At 42.7% G+C, this 21,646-nt stretch overlaps 1 protein-coding gene across 1 annotated transcript in view; it reads right to left on the bottom strand.

Annotated features, from left to right (window-relative positions):
- LOC126269593 (solute carrier family 22 member 7-like) overlaps positions 1-3,026 on the bottom strand; it is a 111,808-nt gene extending 108,782 nt beyond the window's left edge. The window contains exon 1 of the mRNA XM_049974004.1: positions 2,755-3,026. The gene's annotated coding sequence lies outside the window, so the exon portion shown is untranslated. The remainder of the gene's footprint in view (positions 1-2,754) is intronic.
- Between the last annotated feature and the right edge of the window lie 18,620 nt (positions 3,027-21,646).

Genomic DNA, 21,646 nt, shown 5'->3' with positions numbered 1-21,646 from the left:
ATTTAGTATCTCAATATGATCTTGTTATAGTCCTAACTAATACTTCTACTTTTTACTTAAAATTATTTACACACGTGAACTTATTCATCAATAAACTTGTAATGTTTTTAACTAAACCAAAAACTGAGTATTCTATTACGTATCACTGTTTTACTTTATCATTAGCAAATTACGGAACGTTTACGATAAAAATTTTCCCATACGACTTTTTGAAACATCCATAAATTTCGCTAGATTTGTCATCCTGTTAACATTCGTCAAGAAATGTTTGGAAGGAAAACGTATTTCATCGAAAGAATGACAGCTGTATATAACCAGTGGAAATGTCAAACGTTTTAAGTGCGAAATCTCACATTTTAAGAAAAATAAAAAAACAATGAAACTCATTGTACGTAGCTTATTTGTGTTAAAAAATTGAGGAAGTGCTCTGATATCACAGAATTATGCTGCTCACCTCATCACTGTAACAATAATGAGACAAATTAGAAAATAAATAATTTATTAAGAACGTTCTAGGTGCCATACCAGCTAACTGACAGGTTTCCAAGTGCCAATAATAAAGTTTTTGTTTCAAGTGCTATTAACACAGACGCACTACTTTTCATTTGCGATAATACAAATTCAGAAATGCGTACGTAATGTTTCAATTAGTAGAAGTGTAGTCAACAAAAACCATTTCACATCTTTCTTAAATTTTTTACAGGACAAAACTAAATTCGCAGAAAAAATCTCTCAGTATTGACTACTGTTATTTTTTACACAACTCTGTTGTTGGGATCAGACGTTGCAAAGTTTTCTGTAGAACACTCTGTGTTGTTGAGGAAGAAATGGCAACTTCGTCAACAGGTCTTTCTGTTTTGCAACTGATAAACATGGCCAGTCTTTCAAATGAAGTACGGCTTGGCACAAATTTGCCATGATCTTCCTCTTTTGAAGACATTGACATTTTTCCACTCTTCTGTTTTAGAGTAAGAATTTTTTAATACCTTTTTCAGATTGATGGGTGTGAGACGCTTTGGTCATGTTGCATTTAAAGTTTTAGACGCCTTCATTGGCACCAGAGGTTCAGTAGCATCTTTAAAATTAAATAAGTCATCTGTATGTATTGGAATTACGTGGAATGGTTTCGTAGCTTCAGCTGACTCAACATCCTTGCGTAAATCCAGCAGTATAAAGGCCTTGATAACTTTTTCCTTCCTCTGTACAGGGTGTTCGGAAATTCCGGAAACGTCACCCAACGACGCTACAGAGCGCCATAGTTTTAGGGGCTGGTGGCCGTAAATGTATACTCGTATATGTACAGGTGATTCCTTGATGATGTTATAAATTCTCAAGGATGGTGGAGGAGGGTAGACGAGACGTGTTTCACATTAACGAAGGTGAACAAGTACTCATGCCTCGTAAGGTATGCATTTTGGAGCCAATGTTTTCTTATTTTAGTCCATACTACTACCTCTGAAAGTTGGATACTCTACATTCACATCAACAACAATACCGGTACACGTATTCCACTGTCAGAGGTATGAGAATGATTTTCGCTTGTAACTTTCGACTTGTTCGTTTACGAACCAGCGACCCTTACCTCTAACTGACGCATTTACCCTTCCCCATCAGCCTTAAAAGTTTGTAACATCATCACATTATCACCCTGTATATACTCGTACATACATACACAGACGGTGGCGCCTATAACTTTGACGCCCTGCAGCGTCTTTGGATGACGCTTCCTGTTCAAAATATTATGTACTCACTCTCCTCTACAAGTTCTAGAAGTTTGTAACGGGAATTTCCGAACACTCTGTAATTACAAAACCTTTATCACAGTTCAAAAAGCTGCGCCAACTCACCAAAAACTTGTGTGTGATCTTTTCAAACCAACCCAAGCTAAATGGGTAAACCTTACCACATGGTACTTGTCACAGAGGAAAGTACTGCTTGTAGTGAACGTTTGAAACATTTTCTGCATTATTTAGCTCTTGGAACAGGTCTAGAGTCATGTAACAGAGTACCAAGAACACAATATCGCTGAAAAAGCATTCTGTGAAAAAATAGCGCATTGAATGTTTAAGATTTCCACTCTGCTCGCAGACATTTTGCGTGCCTCCTAGAAATCTACTTCAGGAAGCAAATTAGCAATTTGGAAATACTCTGGACAGAGTTCATGGATCTAAGAGGAGATTACACAGAAAAGCAGCTGCATTTGTGGTACAGAAGCACAGTCTTTGACTGAAAGGCCGAATACTTTTCCCCTCGCTCTTGTAATTGTCAAACTACAATAAGTCATAGTAATTTAGAGGAAAGGCAACCGCTGCCAAAGTAGCACAAGGTGAATAAAACCTTGCGCACTGGCTTCCAAAATCTAATGATTAAAAAGTCACGATAGGTTTGGCATTAGTGGAGATGCTTCTTCAGGTAACCGTTCATCGCCAAGATTAAACCAAAAGCCCGCTAAAAGCAGTTGTCTAGGATCAAACTGGCCGGAAACACATCACATCATGCGGTAGACATCACAGAAGTGCGCACGTCATCATCAGTACTATTTACGCTGGCACCTCGCGCACTTTCATGATGTCTACAGCACAGTGCAGCGAATTCCCACTCAGTTTGATCACACACCCTTTTAGGGGGAATAGTTTAATCTTGGCGATGAACTGTGGGAATTGGATCGTAGCATTTACTTTGGCGTGCCGTATTCTTAAAAGGAGGATAGAGTAAGAAGAGCTATGGTTTTTACAACATATAAGACACACTTACTTGCTGGCGAAGGCGCTTGATAAAGCTCGGAGACGAAATTGAGAGGACAGTAGCACAGCAACCTAATTGGTGGAACTGCTACTGAACCATTTGTGGAGCGATGTGCCGAGTGCACAAGCTATGGAAGCAGGTGTACGTCGATGCTGTGTGCGTAACAGGTGGCCACTTAAGCAGCTGTGCAGTAGTGTGCGGAGCTTGTCCTCCGCCACCGGCGCAGCGCGGCGATGTTGCGGGTGCTCCAAGCAGTGGCGGGACCTATGGGCGAAGCGGCTGCCGGGCCATCGGCGCCACCGTTTATAATGAGCGGCAACTCAGCCGCACGACTCTCTTTCATCCGCTTAATGCCACAGCAAACAGTAGCTCGTGCTCCGCTACGACAGTGTTATCTGCTCCTGCATCCTGCAGTGAAATACAAGCGCTAGATCACATGAGCTTTCTGAGGTAAAGTATTTGCGGGTGAGTTCGATGGCCATTATAGGTTTAGAATATTCCATGACCTTTGTGAACACAGTCACACTAACCATAAGCAAAAATATTGATCAAGATCCGGGTGGACCCAAAAGGAAATGCGTCTTTAGCTTGAATGACAAAGTCACGATACTCCTTTCATTGCTTCAACCATGAAATATCCTGGGTTTCCGAATTTGTACGTACGGTATTATTCGCCAAGGAAGATAAAGCATATATCTTCTTAGCACTATGTTATACGCTGACGGAAAACAAATCTCTACCCCAAAAATAGTAAATGTGGAGTAACGAAATTTCGGGAATACATTTGTCTAGGTTACATATTTAAGTGATTAACGTTGCAAGACCACAGATTAATGTAAGCGCGAGATAAGCCACTACAAATGTGAAATGCTAATACATTAATAGCCAGTATAACGGCCATCTTGTTGAATATAAGCATGCAAACGTGCATACATTGTGTTGTACAGTGCCGGATGTCAGTTTGTGGAATGTGTTCCATGTCTGTTGCACTTGGTTGCACTTGGTCGGTCAATACAGTGAGAGTTAATGCTCTTTGTCGATGACTCTGGAGCTGCCATACTATGATGTCCCACATGTGCTCATTTGGAGACGTATCTGGTGATACCAGGCCAAGGCAACATATCTGCAGAGCGCGAAGGGTAATAAACGGCCTTGCCGCAGTGGTAACACCGGTTCCCATCAGATCACCGAAGTTAAGCGTTGGCGGGTTGGGCTATCACTTGGATGGGTGACCGTCCGGTCTGCCGATCGCTGTTGGTAAGCGGGTTGCACTCAGTCCTTGTGAGGCAAACTGAGAAGTAGCGGCTCCGGTCTCGGAAACTCACATACGGCCGGGAGAGCGCTGCGCTGACCACACGCCCTACCATAACAGCGTTCTCGCTTCCCGACCACGAGGTCCCGGGTTCGATTCCCGGCGGGGTCAGGGATTTTCACCTGCCTCGAGATGACTGGGTGTTTGTGTTGTCGTCGTCATTTCATCCTAATTCATGAAAGTGGCGAGATTGGGCTGAGCAAAGGTTAGGAATTTGTACGGGCTCTGATAACCGCGCAGTTGAGCGCCCCCCAAACCAAACATCATCATAATCATCAACACCCATATCCGCATCCAGTCACGCCTGTAGGCTGAGGATGACACTTCGGCCAGTCGGTACCGTTGAGCCTTCATGGCCTCTTCGGGAGGAGTTTTAGCTTTATGTTGGGTCATAACAGCGGTTTGTGGACGTTATGCTCTTGGAAAACATCCAGCCAATGCTGTTCACGAAAGGCAGCATAAGACGGCGAATTACCGGACTGATGTATAAATTTGCAGTCAGAGTGTGTAATATAACTACGAGCCTGATCCAGTTGTCATACGAAACCGCACCCCAGACCATGATTCCAGGTGTAGGTACCGTGTGTCTAGCATGCAGATAGGTTGGTTGCACGCGCTCAGTTAACCTCTTTCTATCCAACACATGACCATCACTGGCACCGAAGCAGAACCAGCTTTCATCAGAACAAACAACAGACCTCCACCCTGCCCTCCAATGAGCTTCCGCTTGACATTACTGAAGTCGTGAGTGGCAGTTGCTTGGAGTCAGTGGAATGTCGCTGCAGGGCGTCTGGCGCTGAGCTGTAACCGATTTTTAACAGTTCGTTGTGTCACGTGGTGGAAACTGCTGCTCAGACAGCTGCTGTAGAAGCTGTACGATACGCCAGAGCCATACGCCGAACACGATGGTCTTTCCTCTCGGTAGTGCCACATGGAAATCCGGAGCCCTGAAGCCATGGAAGTGGCTACATTCCGGCCAAGTCTCTCTGCAATAACGAAGAAGGAACATTCAGCTTCTCATAGCCCCTTTACAGGACCTCGTTTTAACTCGGTGAGGCGTCAATAAAGAGGTCTTTGTCACCTTCAAGGCATTTTTAACTAACATCAACTCACCACCTCCGTTCTCAAAGTTAACTAACGCTCACGGCCGTTACAGCGTCTATTTATAGCAAACCTGATTTGCGTCCTCATAGTGGTACTCTTATGCGACTGGCACGAAATTTGAACAGACATCATCTTTTAGCTGTACAGATACGCCTACCAACTTTCGTTTATATCGCGCATCTCCTTCTCGGTGTTGCGATTTTTTCCGTCAGTGTATTAGGTAAATACAAGGTAGATTTGAACAGATTTTAGGAAAGACGGGCTGTTTTGTTTTGTCTAATTCTGTACTACAGATCTGTTGTACCATTTGCAGTTTCCTCGATTCTCACAAAACGACAATGCCACCGATCCTTCTCAGATATGCCAAGCCGTCTGAGAAAAATGCATTTACATTCGTCCATTCCACGTTCGTACAGTTTGGAAACGATTACCTGATGCTGACCTCCTCCAGACGAAGAGCGGCGGGAAGGTGTTTCTGATTGATCTTGCAGGAATAGAAGAACTTGGAAGCTGTTCAAGATATTGTAATAGCTCATGGACAAACTACATCAGTTATAGTTAACTAGTGATTCTCTGTAACGTACAAATATTCCTATTTGCTAAACATTTATTTACTATTTCCTTAAGCAAGTGTTCCAAATACATGACATAATTTGGAAGATTCGTTATTGATGCTCCCCACTGAAGGGCACCAAGAGAGTTCAAAAGCAAAGCAGCTAGACTATTTTATGGCAAAATTCCATCGAAATAACGATCAGATAATTTTGTTTCTGTAGCCAGCAGCTGAGAGAAATTCTGGACAGACATCATGTTCCAGTCGAATACAGCCCCCCCCCCCCCCCCCCCCCGGCGTGTCTGATAGAAGTAAAGAAAGGTTTCCATGTGATATGGCTAGTATGAAGTCAGACAAGACATCCTAAGGTGTTGCACTCCTCTGAAGCAGGAATACATGAACTCTACGAGGAACTTGTCTCGGAAATTGACATTACCGTAATTGATGAAGTCACTTCGTCGGTAAGGTGCACTCTTTCAAAATAAGTCTTATCGTACTGGAGGCACTGAAGAGCAAATTACTAAAATTCCTGATTACTTTCGAAATTCCGGCCTTCGAGTTCTAACAAGCTAATTGTGAATGGAATTCCTGAAGATAATTGATACAATATTTCTTATCAACATGCCGCGTACCATCGCGGGACTGCTAAGGGTCGCCTCCAGAACAGCTTCTAGGAGTACTTCCCCATTTACACTTCTCTTCCTTGTACTGTGTGTGTCTTCCCAGCTTACGCTTTCCACGAGTTTCCCATGAAGGCACTTAGCGGCCACATAAGACTCGAGCGATCGGAATAGCGCCCCTGCTCTACTGACGGCGTCTTTCCGCATTCACCGCACACGAGTAGCATAACATATCTTTACCTTTTTGTACATGTCTGTGAGCAGGAAACTTCGTCGCAAGAATGAGTTGTCATGTCAAAGTATTCAGGACTACAAATAGCACACTTCATGTTAGCTATAATGTTAACATTTTTCCTGATTACAGACAAAATAAGCTTCTGATGGAGCAACCAGCGCTAGTTTCCAGGACAGTGTGTTACGGACGCTACGTATGTGACACCATCACTTTGTTCATCGGAACAAAAGAGGACTGCATTTAATAAGAAATTCAATGAGCTGCACAAAAACATACGACTTATCACTGAATATGAAAAACACAAGATTATAAACTTTTTAAATATGTGACTATCCGTCATGTAAACGGGACTGATATATTTAATGTTTTCCGAAAGCCATCCATGTCTGATGGGATAATTCACAATACCTCTTTCACCCCATGTCACATAAAAACGCGTTTTTCTTTCATACCAAGGTGGACAGGATAATATCCTTAACACTATCTGATAAGATCATTGAAACAGAACTGAAGACGGTCAGACACACAGCCATGGAAAATGGATACAACCCTGAAATAGTTGATGATACCTACACCGATAAGAAAAATAAGAACTATAAGTAGGAGAAAAAAATCTGAATAAATGAAGAGGAAAAATCGCAAAATCATAGAATGCAAGCTTTCAGAGCCCTTTTTGTGCTATTGCCGACATTTGTTTTATGGTCATAAGGCCGTTGTTCAAGGCATAATTCCCTGCCTGACGATTGGTCTCTCATTGCTGGAGACACCATCGGAGGGCTTGCAGTCTCCAACAAGCTCAGAAAGCCCAACTGTTTATATGCATCGACGCGACGGTCGTTTCGTGACGTCATCAGACCCCTGCCTAAGATCGCGGACTCGCGCTGACGGATGGTATGGAGCTTGTAGAACGGAACAGTTCGGGCTGTAGTATTTGTTTTATCTAGCACTAGGGACTACAACTTGTCTAATTTCAGTCCTCTTCTGTTAAAGTTGTTTTTGTGCTTTTTAATTTATATGGTTTCTGTTGATTCTAACAGAGTAATGATTATATCTGGCTAAAACCACAGTATCAGAGAAACGAATTTGCTGTTTTCCTCGACGCATTGCATGATTTATCAGTCTTGTCCACTCGACACTTGCTCTTGTGTTCCTTGATGCGGCTACTCATGCTTCTATTTGTAGTTCCTATGCACACTTGACCCCAAGTGGAAGGGATTTTGCATACTCCTACTGTGGCAAGCGAAGTACTCAGAAAATACGGTACTGATGTAGTGTTTAAATCAAATAGAAAGCTGCGCGATTATTTGACCACTGCGAAGGACCTAGGCCCACATCGTTTTAAATCTTACTAGTATTTTCATAGTTACTAAAAACTCGCACTCATACATTTTCAGCATTATCTGTACGTACACTCATGCTCATAAATTAAGGATAATGCTGATACATGGTGAAACAACGCTCTTGTGGGCGGTTTGCGGATTTAAATCATCTCGGGGTATGACCATGCACATACGCAGAGACGTGTTGGTGCATATCAGAGTACGGTGCAGCGAGTAAGTGTGCAGATGTTTTCAGACGTGCTAATGGTGACTGTGTGTTGAAAATGGCGACTGGAGGCTGGTCAAACACAGCAGGTCGTAGTACGGACCCTCCGTATGCCACAAAGTGTGATCTAAAGCTTAAGGCAACGATTCCAGCACACAGAAAACGTGTCCAGGCGCTACAGTACGGGACGTCCACAGTGTCCAACACCACAAGGAGACCGATACCTCACCATCAATGCCCGCAGACGGCCACGGAGTACTGCAGGTAGCCTTTCGCGGGACCTTGCCGCAGCCATTGGAACATTTGTCTTCAGACACCCAGTCTACAGACGACTGAACAGACATGGTTTATTCGCCCGGAGACCAGCAAGGTGCATTCCACTGACCCCTGGTCACAGTCTCGTAAAGCCCCCAGGAACCAGATACCAACCCCTTAACGTCCTTGAAAGGGACCTGTATGAAGGTCGTGGTTTGATGGTGTGGGGTGGAATTGTGATTGGTGCACGTACCCTCTTCATGTCTTTGACAGAGGAACTGTAACACGTGAGGTGTATCAGGACGTCATTTTGCAAAAGTATGTCCGCCTTTTCAGGGGTGCAATTGGTCCCACCTTCCTCCTCTTGGATGATAACGCACGGCCCCACCGAGCTGCCGTCGTGGAGGAGTAGCTTGAAATAGAATATTTCAGGCGAATGGACTGGCCTACCTGTTCTCCAGACCTAAATTCCATCGAGCACGTCTGGGATGCTCTCGGTCGACGTATCGCTGCACGTCTTCAAACCCCTACGACACTTCAGGAGCTCCGACAGGCACTGGTGCAAGAATGGGAGGCTATACCCCAGCAGCTGCTCGACCACCTGATCCAGGGTGTGCCAACCCATTGTGCAGCCTATGTACGTGTGCATGGTGATCATATCCCATATTGATGTCGGGGCACATGCGCAGGAAACAGTGGCGTTATGTAGCACATACGTTCCTGGACGGTTTTCTCAACTTATCAACAATACCGTGGACTTACAGATCTGTGCCGTGTGTGTTCCCTATGTGCCTATGCTATTAGCGCCAGTTTTGTGCAGTGTCACGTTGTGTGGCACCACATTCTGCAATTATCCTTAATTTATGAGCATGATTGTAGTTATGACTCTGTATAGGGGTTCTTTGACTGTTCTGGGAGACGGCTCTTCTGAGATACAACACATGAAATATTAGTTCACTTTATTACATGAATGATAAAAAATTTAATTAACGTTGTACATGAAGTACGGTGTTCAATATTTACATAAGCACATCTCCATATTTGATTTGAATAGCGTTTTAGTCCTACTCGATGATGTTGACTGCTTCAGCCTAGGTCACTAACTGCGACAAAGCGCTTCCATGTTAGGCTTTATATTGACCTCCATCCAAGGGCGCTGTTGTGATGAGAGAGAGGGAGTGTCTTCCTCAGCCTCTCCCACTCGTCGTTACGGATTGCAGGGAGACATCGCTAGCGTCTGTGGTACCGGTGTGCGTTGCTGACATTGGACGATACCACAACTGTGTTTTAAAAATGTATTACACTAAAAAGTTTTTTATTTAAATAATTATTTTCCGCTTTTTAGTCTTGTGTATGTAAAATTTTTCAATCGACTTAAAACGTTCTGATGAGATTACAATAAATTCACATGGTAAATTTCAGGTTTATGTGAGTTTCTGTTCACCTGAGTCGAAAAATATATCGTGTCCTGCAACATATATTTCGCGAAAGGACCATGAAGGTGAAAATTAGGGAGATTCGACCTCTTATTGAGGCTTATCAAGAATCGTTCTAATCGCAAATATCCAAGACAGTAACAGGAAAAGGGAGGAACGGCAGTTGTACACAAAGTATCCTCCGCCAAAAACCAGACAGAAAAACGAGTTAATATTGTATTGTCATCCATTTCTGAGCTATGTTGAAAGTTTCAGATCTCTGGCTCCTCGTGAAGTTGGATTGACATCAATTGCCAAACTTGTGTTGAACAGATAAACATACAGGAAAGCGACCTAATAAAATCACGTTAAAAAGAATGTACTAGATAAAACTGAAAACAATGCTAGTCTGCTGTGTGTATGGTTGCGCTAGTGCCCTCGGCGACAAGCATGAGGGCATTGACTAGCAGTGCATATAAGGGCTTAAATGTTTTACTGACGTGTATTTCATATTGGTTGTCATAGAGCATAGATTAATAGAACAGGTATCTGCTTTTTAACATAATGTGGATAGTGCGTTTCCTATCTTGTAGATGTACGCCTGCAGATATGATTTGACATCACGAAACCGCTCGTGGTCCTATAAAAGTTCATAAACAGCTGAAAGCGGTTTACTGCAGAAACATAGATTACTTCAGCAGTGGTTGCCGTCAAGAGAAAACTATTTGTATTTCGAACGCTGCTTAAGTTGTTACATGACGTCATTTCTACGGTTTATAAGAAGCGTGAAACACAATCACCGAAAAACACAAAACAAAGTTTACACAGTTCACAAACTGGTGGCCCTTATGACTTTCCTCCCTTAGGGCACCCGGTCACAAAGTTATATAATGAAATAAAAATTGCCAAACCTGAAAAACTGGACCACGTACCAGACGGGATAGATACTAGGTAAAAGAAAGGAGATGGAAAATTATCTCTGTCAAAACACTGATTGTATTATTTCAATCTGAAAGATACAAAATGAAATTACATATCTCATGATATAGTGCACGATGAAGCGTATTTACTTTTTATTACACTTTTTCGAAACACTGTAATAAGGCCGGCATGATTTTTAAAAACTCTGAACCATCTACTTAATTTTGTCACATCTGACGGTCTTCAAGAAAGAACATATATATATGTGTGTGTGTGTACCTTCACAGTCAAGTGAACAGATGTTCAGAAATGGTCGTGTTATTGTCATATAATTTTTCAGTAAATCTTCTCATTTTATTGTCTCCACTAAACAGCTAACGGGAAGTGTATCCTGTCTGCCTATGCTTACTTCCACATAACAGATCATTCTTGTGATGTTTCCTGTTCTCAGACATGCGCACGTGGGGTGCCGCGGAAAGAGGAGCGGTGCGGAAGGAGCATGTTTCATTACGAGCGTCCACGCTCACTGTGCACTGTGAACTTCTTTTGCGAGAAGAAGTCGCACGTAGAGACCACGATGGGCCGGTAACTGCTTCGTCACTCATTCTGGCACATATGTAGCTTAAATATCACAGCGAAGATATACACGGCATTCAACAATTGCTGCTACAGTGCTATTGTACGCAGTATTGTTTCATCATCGAGGTCGACAAGATGAGGGGCAAGGGGGTGGGAGGAGGCTAAAAACACTAGCAGCCCGAAAGATTCCAAATTCTACCTATACACCTTTACAGAACCAGGAAATCCACATGCCAAAAAAAGTGCAACTGAGTAACTTCCTTTCTTTTTGTGGTATTACCACTGAGCAGCAGCTATAAAAAAATCATTATAATATATGTGCATATTACTTCACAGTAATGGCATTTATATATACATTTTTGCGAGTGGCTTTTTAAAAATACATTTTGATGTATTTCAGATACTTCAATATTTTAGGTGTTTTTTTCTGTTTCAGGAGCCATGGCACCAGGAAACGGAGGCGCACAAATGATATTTTGCTCGAAAAAAAAACTATTAAAAGACTCACTGTGTTACATATGGTAAAGCTTTCACCGAAATGAGTATCATATCCAACAAATTGAAAGATGGTCCTAGAAGAAATCACACAGTGTTCACTGAGAAAGACACTGAGTTTTACAAAGGATAAGAAGCAGCAAATAGTTTACACATGGTTTCATCAAGTTAAATTTTACGACCGAAAGAAGCTGATCTTAAAGCTCCACATCGATTCTGCTTTTCGAACTGCTGAAAAGAACCCTCTTACAGTAGGAGCGGATTTCACCAAGGCTTACCTAATACATGCGGTAAAGCTCGTCCTTGTAGAGGACAAAATAAAATATCCCTTTTTAGTATCAGTAATCAAAAGTCGTATCAAGGACAAGAGTCTGAATGTAGTGTGGTCAAGGGGCTCTTTGAAGTAAGGTCAAATTCATTCTTTCCTCCGCAGGTAGACATGTCGACCGACGTTGCACCTTATTCTTAGCTGATAAAAAAACCACGGCATGGACAATGATATTTATTTTTTCAATAACTACTACAAGCGACGTACTGGGCTTCCGATCAGTGGAGAATTTTACTGAAGAAAAGCAGCTTCACAGGTCGAAGTTGGTAGTTATATCCACGGACGGAGCACCCTCCAAGTTGGGCATTCATTCTGGATTCTACACATTGTTGAAAGTAGTTGCTCAAAACGCAACGTGCACCGAATGCAAGCTCACCAGAAAAGATATTAGCCACTCCTTAAAAACACCACTGCGGTCGCTTTCGAGAGTTGTGGATAGTGTAGAACTGGTACAAATCTGTGCTGAGATTCTCCACCACAGACAAAAAGTATGGCCGTGGCCTGGTATGCATGTGCCAGCTGGTTTTCTATGAGTCGACGTTGAGAGGATACAAAATGACTCCGTGAACGAAGTTGCTTGATTCATTCAGATATCAACGCGGACTCTCCAACGTGTCTAAAACTGTTAGCCATGCAACGGTATGTAAGAGAACTGGTCATAGAAAGAGCCAAACTGACAGCGACCGCCTTGTAAATATAAATCGGGTTCAGACCCGATAAGAAGTGTTTCCATCAGAGAGTGACAGAATGAAATAATTTTCTAGCGAACACTGCGAATGGAACTGCATACAACGAACATTTCCAACCGCTCTTTCGCCTACAGTTCCTGCTAGTGACCTGAACTTTCAATAAGACGAACTGCGTCAGAATGTTTACAAGAGCACTCTACGGACGTGAGCGTGCTTGTGTGGTCCCCATCTCAGCTGACATCATTGGGGATCACATCGAGCGACATGTGGTCCTCTTGAATCCAAGTCGGACCAGTATCCGTGAAGTGTGAGTGGTGACTGTGTAGCCATGGATCAGCCTGGCTTCACAACGCGTTGGTGTCTGGTGGAGTCCATTCCAAGACCCGTTGCGGCTGTCATCGGGACAAATGGGAGTGTCACATGGTACTAACTAGATCTAAATAATTCAGTCGCTCAAAAGTGTATCTCTCGTCCTATTAATTAGTCTGAAGTGCTGTTAATATTGCCACTAACAATAGGTTGAGGAGAATGATTGCACGGCATGTACATTATCTACATAGATACTGGTACTAAGTAAGTACATGAATCAGTAAATTATCCATTTACAAGAAAAAATTTTCAACTAATATCTGCCGTTTTGGGAGTCAATGCCCTATTTTAACGCTATTGTCGTTTGATTTTGTTTTTAGATAGCTTTATCTGAATGGTAAACCCTTACCCTAAAACATTTTCTCTACTTAGACAATTTCGCAACAACTAACTTTAATTCCGTTTGAATGCCCATTGCACACTGGCACTCATTCTTGCTACAGCTGCATCAAGACCGTTAACAAGTCGTGATGAGAATGTCGTCAAAGAAGTCACGCCTGTTCGATTCTGCCTGGTGGTGGTGGTGGTGGTTAGTGTTTAACGTCCCGTCGACAACGAGGTCATTGGAGACGGAGCGCAAGCTCGGGTTAGGGAAGGATTGGGAAGGAAATCGGCCGTGCCCTTTCAAAGGAACCATCCCGGCATTTGTCTGAAACGATTTAGGGAAACCACGGAAAACCTAAATCAGGATGGCTGGAGACGGGATTGAACCGTCGTCCTCCCGAATGCGAGTCCAGTGTGCTAACCACTGCGCCACCTCGCTCGGTATGATTCTGCCTGGTCTAACGCATCAGTATTATTGTTGCTCCATATCCTAGTATTAACTTCTCGGAAGGGTCACGGTCATACAAACATTTGCTACAATCTCTGCGATTCCGAGAGAATTGGATGCGATACTCATTTGGGGAGCGTGTGTGAAATCTAAAACTGTAGTTTGCCTCCGTTTTCAGCATCGTTTCTTAATAAACATGTAGTCATAGCTGTCCACAGAAATGGGGCAAGAGAGAGCACTTGCCAACCCCACCCCCTCACCCTCCTGGAATCTGGGGTACAGAGGATTTTTTTCCTTTACTGAGTGGAACTACCAATTCCCCGGAATATAAGCTTTTTGTGTGTCCTATAAAATGTAGTTTTTATGGAATGACAGATCCATAACTGACCAACTCATTTATTTCAAAAATGGCAGTTTCAGAGTCTTGTCCTCACACACCATCGGTTAAATTTCTGCGAATCACCACGAATATAGTTAGCCCAATTACTGCGTAGAATCTTCTTAATCAAGTATCTATTTGAGGTTCCTTAAGAACTTTTGGCGTCAAGTTCTAGGTTATAATGTTACAAAGCAATAGATCCCGTACAAATTTCTCATGTTCTTTGTTGCGTACCTGACAGAATGCTGTACGAGGCGAACGAAATGAGGTATGATCACTTCCTCCTGAAATACACTGTAAACATAGCTTTCCCTCTTAACTACGCCACAATATATCTGTCATCTATACATACATCGTATTGTCGTGAGGCAAAAATATATTCTTTTCATGAAGATTTCAAAGTAGTTTACTACTACGTTTCCACAATAGGACTTAAGCTGGAAGCTAATCAAGTCGCAAATCGAGAAGCGCTTAAGGTATGTACCGTAATTTCCATAATCGTGATGCAGCGTGTGATTTCTCTAACAATGTAAGAAGTACCTGTCGCTGTGTCAACAATGCAGGTGTATACGTACCTTACACATTTCCCACATCCAGGGTTGCAGCAGCCGATATGCCTGCGCGCCACCGTCACGTCTATTAGAAAATTTTCTCTCACTGTTGTTTTGGATTGGCACACTCTCGTTTTAATGTTAGTATCACTCTCTGCAGCGTGCCCTTGTAAATGTTCGTATGAAATTTGCTTTTCTCTTAAGTATTCGTTTAATGGCACTTAATAGGGCAATGTGTGACGAAAAAGTACCGTACATTTTTGTCTCAGCAGAATTCTAACGGTCCTCATGTCAGTCACTAAGTTTACATGTGACACATCTTCCGAAAGACGAAAACCGAATTTCGGAATCTGTTTTCCGCTGTCGTGTTTACATGTTAGTGTCCGAATCGGATTTGCTAGCCCAGTTAGATATGACGCCGGGATAGCTGCAATTACAGTTTCTGATTTAGTCAACGCAGTCGCTGTTGCTCCTCAATTATAAAAGGTTTAAACAGCTTTAGTCTAATATTTCTACTTATGCTTCATTGTACAAAAAGCTACTTCGTCCATATTAGCTGAAAATTTTTAATAATGAGACGAAACCTGACAGCTAAACCGTTTACGTTTACATGGAAGCGAAAACTGATTGCGGAATTGGAAACCGGCAACTAGAAACTAATTTCCAGAACCGATTTTAAAGTGTTAACTTGATCGCCCAGAAATGTTATAGGGAAATAGATTTACGAAATCCGGTTTTGGGAGCTCCATGTGAAGTGGTGAATGCTAGTTTCTAATTGTCGGCGTTGTTAAAGCAGCACTGATCCTTTTACATATTTTCTGTAATAAACCAATATTTCACAGCAATGGACACTATATGAGTAAACATTAATCGTTTGTATAAGAAAAGGTTTTATTTGAAAAACAAAATTTTAGCACGCTTGCTATGGCAAATTGACATGCTTGATTTTTATTGAAAACGTCTGTCATAACCGAGACCATACAAATACCGTAAAATACTGTAATTCATAACTAAAATACCGGCATCTGTTTTAATCGGTTGCTTTACCCCGTACCTACTGCGCTCTGGAACGGTGCCAGAGCACCAGTTGATGTTCCTTCATCTGTAGCCGCTTTTTGTTTGTCTGCGACACAGTCAGCTTCGTGTAGTTTTGCGAGAACTTTCACCACCACACTGTGGATAATGAATTGTCTGTCTGAGTAGCATCGTTTGAAATCCATTGCAGTAATATGGGCGCTAATCTCTCCTAATATCAGAACGTTCTCAATGCGTTCTTCCATCACTGGTGATGATAAATGGGCTCAACACTTCGAATCGGTAACAAAAAGGAAAAAACTGTAATTATAGGATAAGAAAGTTGCGCCCAAATGAAATTCTACGCTGTTCTTCTCGTATAATTCCCTTTATGCATCATAAGTCACATGACACTCTTCCTCTCTCAAACTTACGAGTTGCATCCAAGATGCGGCTTCCAAAATCACTGCCATGCTGGCAACATAGCTTTACAGGTTTAGCCCCTTCTCCATCACATACTACTTGACTTTAAATTTAAGTCTACCCATCTGTATTAGTAAAAATGGTGACATACCCATAAATAAACTTGTACGAGCGGTTTTCAATAAGTAATGCAACACATTTTTCCCGATCAACTTCATTGAAAAAATACGTAATTTGTTGTGAAACATAGCAGAATATTCCCGCTTCAACCCCTATAGCTTCATGAAGTTCCGATAGGTAACCTTCAAAATGGTGTCTATGATGGAGGTGCGTTCCAGGCAGAGAGCTGTCACTGAGCTATTTTTGGCGCTAGACCAGAGCAAATCACATATTCACAGGCGCTTGTAGAATGTTACGAAGACCTGACAGTGCACAAAAACACGTCTGTCCTCATCGGAACAAGGTCGCCCAAGCCTGTCCGATCTCCCGCTTGCCGGCCGTCTGTAAACAGCTGTGACTCCTGCAACGTTGGAACGTGCGGACACTCTCACTCGAGGCGATCGACAGATCATAGTCAAATACCTCGCTGCTAACTGGACCTCTTCGTTGGTACTGCTGATACATTCGTACACCAGTTGGGGTACTGAGAGGTATGTTCCCGCTAGGTTCCTCTATGCATAACAGAAGACCATAAAGAGCAAAGAAGGACCATCTGGGCGGAATTGCCTGTTCGTTGTGAGGCTGACCGTGGCAATTTTTTGTCGAACATCTTCACAGGTCGTGAGTAATCAGTTCAACACTTCGAATCGGAAACAAAACTACAATTTGTGGAGAGGCGGCACGCCACCTCTCCTTCGAAGGAAAGCTTAAAACCGCGCCCTCAGTTGGCGAAGTCATCTGAGACTCTGATGTCCTCCCTCAAGCTGCAACAATCACTTCTGGTTGAAATGGTTCAAATGGCTCTGAGCACTATGGGACTTAACATCTGAGGTCATCAGTCCCCTAGAACTTAGAACTACTTAAAACTAAGTAACCTAAGGACATTACACACATCCATGCCCGAGGCAGGGTTCGAACCTGCGACTGTAGCGGTCACGCGGTTCCAGATTGAAGCGCCTAGAACCGCTAGACCACAGCGGCTGGCTGTTCTGAAGTGTACTGAGTTACTCTCAGGAAATTGAAAAAACAACTTCAGTGTGTTCATCGCCACAAAAATACAAACGAACTGCTCCCTCTTTGTGATAACGCATGGCCTCACACAAGTCTGCGCACCCGGGAGGAGCTTACAAAACTTCATTGGACTGCTACTCATCCTCCCTACAGCTCGGACTTCGCACGTTCCATCTCTTGCCCCAGTGAAGGATGCATTCCGCGGGAAGCAGTACGTGGGTGATGGTGAGGTTATTGGTGCAACGAGACGTTGGCTCCGATGTCGACCAGTAGTGTGGTACCATGCGAACATACAGGCCCTCCCAGTAAGGTGGCATCAGGTGGTCGAACTGAACAGAGATGATGTTGGAAAATAGGGTTTTGCAACCAAAATGGTGGGGAATAGTATGGTGTATTGGAAGCCTGAATTCAACCACGTTGCTTTCAGAAAAAGGTGTGTTGCATTACTTACTGCACTCCTCTCGTACATTAAAGGTCTTGTGGATAAAGTCGGAAGTCAATGAAGCTGTAAGGTGACACTGCTGCTGTCTCTAGAGAGGTTGCAACGCCAGAAGTCTGCGGAGAAATGCGGGCTATCCTCCAGAGGATCGAAGGTTTCTCCGGGAATGGTCACTTGACCTTCAACGTAAGTAAATGTAAAGTTTTGCGAATGAATAGTCGGAGAGATCCATCACTATTCGATTGTGATACTGACAAAAAATCACTGAAAACAGTAACAACCGTAAAATACTTGGGAGTAACCGTCCCTATCGACGTCAAGGGGAACGACTTCATAAAACTAGCTGTAGGTAAAACAGATGCTAAGCTTAGACATTCATTGGAACAGTTTTAGGGAAATATAATTTATCTTCGAGAAAAGTGATTTACAAAACACTAGTACCTTAAGCAGTGTGGATTAATAGAAGCGACAGGGAAGATACAACAAGAGCAATCGGTTTCTCGTAAGATCGTTTAGTAAACATAAAAACTTCACGGAACTATAGTAGGAGACGCTGGATGTTTGACGTTATTCATCACGACACGTTTACTGTTGAAATTCGTACAACTTTGGTTCCACAAACAGTAGGGCAACATGTCACTTCCTGCCACATACGTGACGCTAAGTGACCACGATGATAAAATCAGAGGAAATGGAGCTCGTGCGGAAGCTCAACGGCAATCATTCTTCCCAAGCACAATTCGGTAACGGAACAGAGGGAGGGGGAGGGGATAATAGTGATACCAGAAACGCCTTCCGAGACACAATCTAAAATGGCCTGCGCGGCCTATAGATAGACATAAATTTAGATGTAGAACATACTTCGTCAGTCCTTACTTGTAGAAACATAATATCCTGAGTATGTAGCAGCTAGTGAGATCAATTCGTCTATGACGCACATGCATAATGGTATCGTCACACGTAGCTAATCTTGCCTTCCACGTAAAAACGTAAAAGAGATTAAAAGTGCTCTGTAAAGGCCATAGACGTCGATGCCAATCGATATATGGGCTCACCATCAGCATTTACCATTGCTGTGAAGCCAGTACTATTAATTGTCCACATTACAAGTATTTTTCAAACTTTTCCCGAAATACTGTTATCTGATTTCGACGAAGTGTGCACCCACTATTTAAATTTCGTTGCAAATAAACCAATTGTGTTACATTCCAGTACGGGTTCCTAGTTTTACTTGCTCCCAAAGATCCCTGCGCGAGCGCTGACGCGTTTCTCTTGCACACCTCGGTGACCTCTAGCCTTCCCGGCTGGCGGAAGGAAGACAGCCGTGATCGTATGAAGTCACGAGACAAGAGGCCGCTATAAGCCGCCGCTCACTGAGCTCAACACAGAGTCACATGCTTAAGCCCCGGTTGTGCCTTACATTCAAAGCAGGGGCTCCATTTTGTGTGTTAACTCCCTATTTATTTCTCGTTCAAGGCTCGGTGATAACAGGCACAGTTAAGAGTAATGTCAAACGTCCTCTTTCGCAGAAAAACTCACGCATTCTTGCACAACAGTACGTATGTATGCCGTATCCCGAAGAACCGTACACACGGTATTACCTTGATAGATAGCCTTAAAGGACGTCAAAAATCGCAAACTGGCACTGATTCGAATGTCACAAGATACTCTAAAAACATTAATACACAACATTGAACATGTTATTTCTCGCACTTCTTTAGGTAAGGCATTGATATCGACGATCTGTTGTTTCATGTTGGCAAATGTTGTACAATAAAGTAAATCTTTTGTCAGTTTGATTTACAGAGTTGTTCTGTTCACTCAGTTTAGTTCAGTCGGGTTGCTTCGTCCAAACGGAAAAAGTTTTACACCTCGTCGTCTTAAATTTATTTCTCTCGGTTCGTTTATCTTCGTCGCAAATACAAGCCAATTTGGTGAGGAGTTACTCTCTTTTCAACAATTACAAAATGTACGAGTGCATTCAAATGTGGATTAGCTTCTCCGTCAGTGGCCTAAAACGTAGACGTTCCAACATGGAAACAGAAGGAAACATCCAGAAAATAAATATAATTTATTACAGCAAAGGGGCAGTTTAAGGTGTATCACATAGCTGCTACCGTAAGCATACCAGAACTAAGAATTCAATCAATTTTACAAAAATAATTAACTAGTAGTAAGCCTCATACAGGATTTGTTGTCGACTGATAGCCGAAATAAAACGCAAAATTAAATTGTTCTGCAAACAATCCAACTGACTTTGGGCAACTTCCTGTTATGGATTCAAGACCAGCTTCAGGACCAGCAATCAGAGCATGAGTGGAAGACAGTAGAAATGATACTACAAGAACTGACGTACTCTACACAAACCTTCAGGACTTATTAGATAACAGAGGTTTGAGAACATTCCTGTACTGCAAAAGAGAAAGAATCTAAACAAAAGAAAAAATACTTTTTTATGTGGAATATGAGTACGCGTGTGCTCCTGTCAGCCTACCGAGAAAGGTTCCAGAGGTACATTCACAATAAGAAAACTAAGGATGGCATACGAATTCACCAGATTTTGCGTCGTTCGACGATTTCATCTTATAGCAATTAATTACGTATTTTGTGACTGGGAAACAAAAAATGGTTCAAATGGCTCTGAGCACTATGGGACTTAACTGCTGTGGTGATCAGTCGCCTAGAACTTAGAACTAATTAAACCTAACTAACCTAAGGACATCACACAGATCCATGCCCGAGGCAGGATTCGAACCTGCGACCGTAGCGGTCGCTCAGTTCCAGACTGTAGCGCCTAGAACCGCACAGCCTCCGGCCGGCGACTGGGAAACACATCCATTTCAGTGGAGAGGTTTAGGCCGCCGTAGATGGGTGTTTTGCAGATCTGCTCTTTGACTCTGTGGCAGACAGCATATCCCTGTTTTGTTGCACTACACACAGTTTCTCCTTTAGTTGGCACAAGTAATTGTAATATGGTGTGATGAAGTCATGGGGGTGGCAGTAGAGCTACCACATGTTAGCCAGGTAACCTATATCTAGCAGCAGATGCCAAATGGATTACGATGATAGTGAGTAGCTTTCCTTGTCCTCTCTATCGGTACCAAGAAGATCATCTTATCCAACGTGGTTTAATATAGATGAAGACACAATGTACAATGACGACGCCTATACTTCATTATTAGGAACAAGAAATTCGGCACTGAGACACAAGTTCACCCACTACACTCATGGAAAGTGGAAGAGGCGGTGGAACAGAGTAATGGTGATGAAGACGTAACTAGTTGTTTAGTGCGACTTCGAAGACAGGCGCTAGTCAGTTGTTTCGTAAAGATAGCCCAGTAAGCTGAAAATTAGTTTGAAATAAACAAACGTCAACAGAACAAAATCAGTGTACCTGTTATTCAACCTTAAACAGACAAAATTCGTATACGTCCGCAAATTCGAAATTGTGGAAATAGCCTGCTTGTCGTTTCTGGAAATTCAATTTTATGTGGGAAAATACACTACTTGCCATTAAAATTGCTACACCACGAAGATGACGTGCTACAGACGCGAAATTTAACCGACAGGAAGAAGATGCTGTGATATGCAAATGATTAGCTTTTCAGAGCATTCACATAAGGTTGGCGCCGGTGGCGCCACCTACAACGTGCTGACATGACGAAAGTTTCCAACCGATTTCTCATACACAAACAGTAGTTGACTGGCGTTGCCTGGTGAAACGTTGTTGTGA

The sequence above is a fragment of the Schistocerca gregaria genome, chromosome 1 (assembly GCF_023897955.1).
Source record: "Schistocerca gregaria isolate iqSchGreg1 chromosome 1, iqSchGreg1.2, whole genome shotgun sequence".
NCBI lineage: Eukaryota > Metazoa > Arthropoda > Insecta > Orthoptera > Acrididae > Schistocerca > Schistocerca gregaria.
This window is presented reverse-complemented; position numbering and strand designations above follow the sequence as displayed.